This window comes from Muntiacus reevesi, chromosome 12 (genome assembly GCF_963930625.1).
Source record: "Muntiacus reevesi chromosome 12, mMunRee1.1, whole genome shotgun sequence".
NCBI classification, from domain to species: Eukaryota; Metazoa; Chordata; class Mammalia; order Artiodactyla; family Cervidae; genus Muntiacus; species Muntiacus reevesi.
Window position 1 is genome coordinate 35,404,585 of NC_089260.1, and position 7,467 is coordinate 35,412,051.

Here is a 7,467-nt window from a genome sequence, read left to right on the forward strand (position 1 = left end):
ATGAACGCTCCGCTCTTTCTGCAGCAGCGGTAGCAGCCGCAATGAACCGTGATGGCAGGGCCAGTTTGCTGACATCAAGTGTTTCTCTTGTGCTCCAAGTTGCCGAAGGAAGAAATGTCAAGATACTGCCCCAGAGTAATGGTGAAATGATTTGGGAAACCGTCAAGAAAATCTCACCTTGGAGACCTTTGCTGTCTTCTGCTCTTTGGGTGTATTTCTCGCTGACTCAGGGAAAGAGAGAAGTGGGGTGATTTTTATAGCAACCGGTTTGGCAGAGACCCTTGGGTCTTAGCAGGGCCCCCATGGACAGTAGACGTTGCCCGAGGTGACTCGGTGTTCACAGCAGTCCTGCTTGGCTCTCCCGTGGAGTTCAGTGTACACAGCTTACCAACAGCAGGGCCCCTTTAGTCTGAAGAGAGTGACCTGAATTCAGACACTTTAGCTTAAGAGTCAGGAAACAGGAGAATTCCGTGCAGGGGTTCTTGCCACTGTAGCCTCTGCACCGCTACCTGCTTCATGGGACAGAAACCCAGCAGAGAATTTCGGTCCTCAGCCCTTGTTAAATGTGTCTGGTTAATCTGTTGCTTGTAAAGTGTCATTTTCCTGCGTGGTTCCCACACCTGGTGACAACCAGGAAGGAGGCGTATCCACGGGGATGGGTCCTCGCCCTCCTTACTGCAGCATCAGTGAGGGGTCATGCGTGGAGGTGGCTTCCATCATGTGTAATTATGAGTCAACTAGGACAGCTGTAAAATGATAATGACCATCATTACAGACCTCAACCGGCTTCAAAGGAGCCATAGCTAATCTCACAGGCCATCCCAAAATCGACACAGTTATTAGTTACAAGATTTGCAGGTATCAGAATCTACCTGTTAAATGTGTTTGGCTAAAAAAATAAATAGCTGATATTTGGGCTCCTCAGGTGGCACAGTGGTAAAGAATCCACCTGCATTGCAAGAGACGCAAGAGATGTGGGTTTGATCCCTGGATCGAGAAGATCCCCTGGAGTAGAAAATGGCAGCCCTGCAGAAAGAAATGGCAGCCCACTCCAGTATTCTTGCCTGGAGAATCCACTGGTCACAGAGTCGGACACGGCTGAGCATGCACTTGTTATTATTTGGGCTGCAACTTTCATTCATTTTACCCAGTTTTTGTTTTTCCTTCTTGTTGGACTTGATTGGGGTGGCTGATGGTCTAGGCTAATGAAGACAATTAAAGTGCTCAGCAGAGGCACTAACAGCAAGAATAGCAGGTCTCTCCTGGAGAAGCCTGCTGATTAGGGCTGAGGATAGAATTACACTGCCCCCTTGTGGTTGAAAGTGGCATGTGCTTTTAAAGTAAAAGGCTTTGGGTTTTTCTCAAGATCGAATCACTTGTTGATTAAACCATGAAATGAATGGATATAAAAGTATGAGAAATTTTGGAGTTTTCAGTCCAAAACAGTTATCCAGCACAACTTCTAAAAAAATCCCCAACAGAAGTCCTGTAAACTCAAGTACCCACCTTTCTTAAGGCCAAGTGACAAGTTCTCATAATAGTCTGAAATTGAGGGGTAGGGAGATACCAGTGCCTCTTATAGAGCAGCGTGTGGGTGGTTGGGTGGGTGGGTATGTGCGTACGCACGTGTGTGCTGTGTCCCTAAGTCGTGTTCAATTCTTTCTGACCCCGTGGACCGGAGACCTCCAGGCCCCTCTGTCCATGGGATTCTCCAGGCAAGAATACTGGAATGGGTTGCCATTTCTTTCTGCAGGGGGATCTTCCCGACCCAGAGATCAAACCTGCATCTCCTGCATTGGCATCTCTCACTAAGCCACCTGGGAAACTCTTAAAGAGCAATACTATAATTATTGCTGGTCATGAATGGTGCATCAATGCAACAAACAGTAAAGCCTGTTCTAAAAGAGAAAGAGTTGATGTACAACTATTAGGCTAAACCTGCTATTTCACTAATATGATCTTTTGCAGCACATCTTAGTGGGACTTTCAGGTGTCTTAATAAATGTTCACTGAGGTCAGTGAATGGTCCTGCTTTGCCCTGTGTTGAAAAGCTCATAAAATATGTACACACGAGATCTGACAATGGGATGCTGTTTGAAGAAACAGCATTCTATAATTGAATGTAATTTTATTGTGATAGGTAGGAAGAGAATTAGAGAAATAGGCTTAAGTATCTCCTTGAAAAAACCATGAGAGAGCGCCCCAAACTGTTCATGTATTTGTGCTGATATGGCTTGATTCAGGATGCTTAGGAGACATCTTACTTGATGAAGGAATTAGGAGAGAGTAAACTGATCCCATTTGAATGCAGAGTTCCAAAGAATAGCCAGGAGAGATAAGAAAGCATTCCTCAGCGATTAGTGCAAAGAAATAGAGGAAAACAACAGAATAGGAAAGACTAGAGATCTCTTCAAGAAAATTAGAGATATCAAGGGAACATTTCAGGCAAAGATGGGTTTGATAAAAGACAGAAATGGTATGGACCTAACAGAAGCAGAAGAAATTAAGAAGAGGTGGCAAGGATACACAGAAGAACTGTACAAAAAAGATCTTCATGACCCAGATAATCACAATGGTGTGATCACTCACCTAAAGCCAGACATCTTGAAATGTGAAGTCAAGTGGGCCTTAGAAAGCATCACTACGAACAAAGCTAGTGGATGTGATGGAATTCCAGTTGAGCCATTTCACATCCTGAAAGATGATGCTGTGAAAGTGCTGCACTCAATATGCCAGCAAATTTGGAAAACTCAGCGGTGGCCACAGGACTGGAAAAAGTCAGTTTTCATTCCAATCCCTAAGAAAGGCAATCCCAAAGAATGCTCAAACTACCGCACAATTGCATTCATCTCACACACTAGTAAAGTAATGCTCAAAATTCTCCAAGCCAGGCTTCAGCAATATGTGAACTGAGAACTTCCAGATGTTCAAGCTGGTTTTAGAAAAGGCAGAGGAACCAGAGATCAAATTGCCAACATCTGCTGGATCATTGAAAAAGCAAGAGAGTTCCAGAAAAACATCTATTTCTGCTTTACTGACTACACCAAAGCCTTTGACTGTGGATCACAATAAACTGTGGAAAATTGTGAAAGAGATGGGAATACCAGGCCATCTGTCCTGCCTCTTGAGAAACCTGTATGCAGGTCAGGAAGCAACAGTTAGAACTGGACATGGAACAACAGACTGGTTCCAAATAGGAAAAGGAGTACGTCAAGGCTGTATATTGTTACCCTGCTTATTTAACTTCTATGCAGAATACATCATGAGAAACGCTGGGCTGGAAGAAACACAAGCTGGAATCAAGATTGCTGGAAGAAATATCAATAACCTCAGATATGCAGATGACACCACCCTTACGGCAGAGAGTGAAGAGGAACTAAAAAGCCTCTTGATGAAAGTGAAAGAGGAGAGTGAAAAAGTTGGCTTAAAGCTTAACATTCAGAAAACTAAGATCATGGCATCTGGTCCCTTCAACCTCATGGGAAATAGATGGGGAGACAGTGGAAACAGTGTCAGACTTTATTTTGGGGGGCTCCAAAATCACTGCAGAGAGTGACTGCAGTCATGAAATTAAAAGTTGCTTAACTCCTTGAAAGGAAAGTTATGACCAACCTAGACAGCATATTAAAAAGCAGAGACGTTACTTTGCCAACAAAGGTCCATCTGGTCAAGGCTATGGTTTTTCCAGTGGTCATGTATGGATGTGAGAGTTGAACTGTGAAGAAAGCTGAGTGCCGAAAAATTGATGCTTTTGAACTGTGGTGTCGGAGAAGACACCTGAGAGTCCCTTGGACTGCAAGGAGATCCAACCAGTCCATCCTAAAGGAGATCAGTCCTGGGTGTTCATTAGAAGGACTGATGCTGAAGCTGAAACTCCAGTACTTTGGCCACCTCATGTGAAGAGTTGACTCATTGGAAAAGACCCTGATGCTGGGAGGGATTGGGGGCAGGAGGAGAAGGGGACGACAGAGGATGAGATGGCTGGATAGCATCACCGACATGATGGGCACGAGTTTGAGTAAACTCCGGGAGTTGGTGATGGACAGGGAGGCCTGGTGTGCTGGGATTCATGGGGTCCCAAAGAGTCGGACATGACTGAGCGACTGAACTGAACTGAAACTGATCCCCATGGACTTCCCTGGTGGATCAAATGGTAAAGAATCCACCTTCATTGCAGGACACCTGGGTCCAACCCCTGGGTCAGGAAGGTCCCCTGGATGAAGGGAATGGCAACCCACTCCAGTATTCTTGCCTGGAGAATTCCATGGACAGAGGAGCCTGGCAGGCTACAGTCTATGAGATTGCAAAGAGTCAGGCACAACTGAGCGACTAAACACACACGCACAAAAGCTGGTCCCCAAGACCAGTGACAGCATCAGCCTTGGACTATCTTTTCCACGTGGACCCTGGCGAAGATGGTAAGGTATAGGAAACCCTCACTCCTTGGGGGGCCCCTCCTTTTCAGGGTGACTCCTTACTTCCCGGACACTGCAGCTTGTTTTCTTCCCCCCTGTCGCCACTCTTGAGAGAAATCTTCAACCTTTGGTAAGGATGTAGATGGCTCCACTGCTCAAGATGAACTACGTGAGGGACCCCTGCGCACTGCATTTAAGCTCAGTGAAACCAGTGTGTGAGGGCCCAGCCTTGGGCAGGAAAGTCCATTCCGCTTCTTGGAAAGCCCCGGATCATTAGCACAGGGCTTCCCCTCTCATCCCCACTGGGAAAGAGGAACGTGGAAGCCAAACATGGGCATCTACACATACAGGGGGAGGAATGGGCCATCTACACACACTGGGAGGGGTAGAGGTAGTCTGTCTACATACCGGAGCGTGCAGCCCATGAACACCCATGGGGGAAAGGCAGTCATGTCTGAATAGTAGATAAACCACCAGAATTTAAGGAGATGGCCAGAGAAGAAATGGGCAGAACTATGGAAACAAAAGGCCAGAAACAGAGTAGGAGACAAGAGTTAACAGTGGTGTGGATTTTCTCTGAAACAAGAATAATTCCACCTGGAAGTCTATGTGTGTAGACACCTCCCACACACACTGCTGGCCCCTGCAAGGGTGGGGACTCCCGCCACACTCCCAACCAGGGCTGTGACCCGTGTGACTTCTTCAGTTGCTCGCAGAAGTTTCCGAGAGGTGAAAGCTGCCACACAATCGGAGCCCTTGCCCCGGGGGATTACAGTGTATTATAATATCTGACTCAGAAACACACCAGGTCATTCTTCTCCCTGTGCCTTTTTGTGTGTGTGCACCAGAACTTTTGGGAAAAGTGTTGCTTTCCGTAGCTTTTCTGCAGATTCTAGTGGAAGAGGAGTGAGCCGGGAGTTTTGACACATTTTCTGTGAGTTACATCCTTTATTCAGTCGCTGGTAATAATCTGCTCTCACCCTTCTCCTCCCCACACCGCTCTGTGAGGTGGAGCACCATGTGATGCTCTGTCGCCTCCCCCTGTTGAGAGGAGAAACGTGCACAGAGATGAGAGGGGGGCTTGCTGATGGACATGGGGCTTTTGAATAATTCACTGAGGAAACTGTTTTCTAAGGACCTAGGTCTTTATAAATAGACACTGATTAATCATTGTACGAATGAGTGAGCAAATGAAAGAAGGAACACACAAATGCCCGCACAACAGATCTCCTTTCTTTGTGCCTCTTAAAATGTGCTGCGCATGGACCTGGATATAAACATTTATTGATTTATATGCTTGCTTGAATGTATTTTAATAACTTACTCTGGTGCCAATTTGTAGCCTAAGTTTAAAGTGAATTATTCATTGTTGCCACGAATCATAAGAGAAGCGCTCTTCAGTTATAGCTGTCCAGGGGCAAACAGGCAAAGGCAACGTGACCATCCATGACAGTATGCATGCAGTGTTCACAGGTATAATATATAACCAGCACAGGAAGAATGCAGTTCTTTATTACCCAGGAAGTTGTACGTTTATGTATTTATGGAGCTTTAGGACGTGTTCGTGTTGGTTTAAGGCCATATAGAAAGCAGTCAGCTTCATCTCCTAGAATTCTCTCTGCGTACTTAACAGATACAATTTCTTTTTCTCCAGCTTTTTGAAAAATTATTATTTTTCACCTTTGAATATTTAAATAAATGCGAAATGTTTCACCTGGAGAAAATTTTCTCCCATTGAACCACAGTGCACTCCCTAAGCTGCCCAGGTGCAGGCTTGATGTAGGTGCTCAGTGGTTGGCTACATAGGCCCAGCTCTGTCAAGGAGCAAATGGAAATGCAAATATCAGCCAGCCTTTTTATTAAAAAGTGTTTTGAGTTCTGATGAATTGTCATGACACAAATATTTATTTGCTGACTTTATTCACGTAACTTGAGAATGAAGCTAAGGCTGTGTAAGTGAGAAATGTTCTAGAATTGAACAAATGTTCGTTAAACAAGGCATCTCTGATGAGAAAGCAAATCATTCATTTGAAATAGTGCTCTATTTTTCAAAATCTAAATCTTAAAATATTTCACAAAGCTCATTGGCCGTTTTCATTTAGAAGCCTTGTAACTCACTGGACCTGGGCGCAATAGCCCCCAGTGAGAAGGAGCGCCCTCTAGGGGCAGAGGCCACAAGTGCCGGAGTCGGAGCTGGCGGACTCCGTGACTCCGTTCCTCCGCTGCCGCTGGGCCTGACGACACCGCGGGGGGACTTGGTGCCTGACCTTCAGCTTCCTTGTCTGAAAAGTGGGAGTTGGGCTTGCTTTCCTCGCAGGCTAGTGTCAGCGATTGCATGAGGAAAGCACTTGACTGCGTGTGTGCTAAGCCACTTTGGTCGTGTCCGACTCTTTGCGACCCTGTGGACTGTAGCCCACCAGGCTTCTCTGTCCATGGGATTCTCCAGGCGAGAATACTGGACTGGGTTGCCAGTCCCGCCTCCAGGGGATCTTCCTGACCCTGGGATCGAACTTGAGTTTCCTACATCTCCTGCCTTGGCAGATGGGCTCTTTACCACTAGCGCCACCTAGGGAGCCCCCATGTGCCCGGTACTACAATATCCTGGCGACAGCTCTTAGGTTCCGTTTGTAGTTGTTTATTACTACGCTTCTTTGCTGCTGGTGATGCGTTCTCAGCACAGACTTTCCTCCAGTGTCTTGAAAATAGACTTACTGAATGCTTACAAACTTTCATGAAAGCCAGCCCTGAAAATAAAGTCATAGGCTCAGAACAGGTAACTGTTTCTGAAGGTGAATATAAAGACTATCAATGTCATTAATTGTATTAACCTTAAACCTTCTCGGAGAGAAGCAGGCTTGGGGAGTTGAGGATTCAAGTGGGGAAGTTGCAAACTACGTTTTTGTGAAAGCGGTAGTAAATGGTTTACAGTGTTCTGTGGAAAAGAGGAATCCAAATACACGTGTATTTATTTGTTGTTTATTTTTCAACAGATTTTCTCCAGGTGAAACATTTTGCATTTATTTAAATATTTAAAGGTGAAAAATAGTAATTA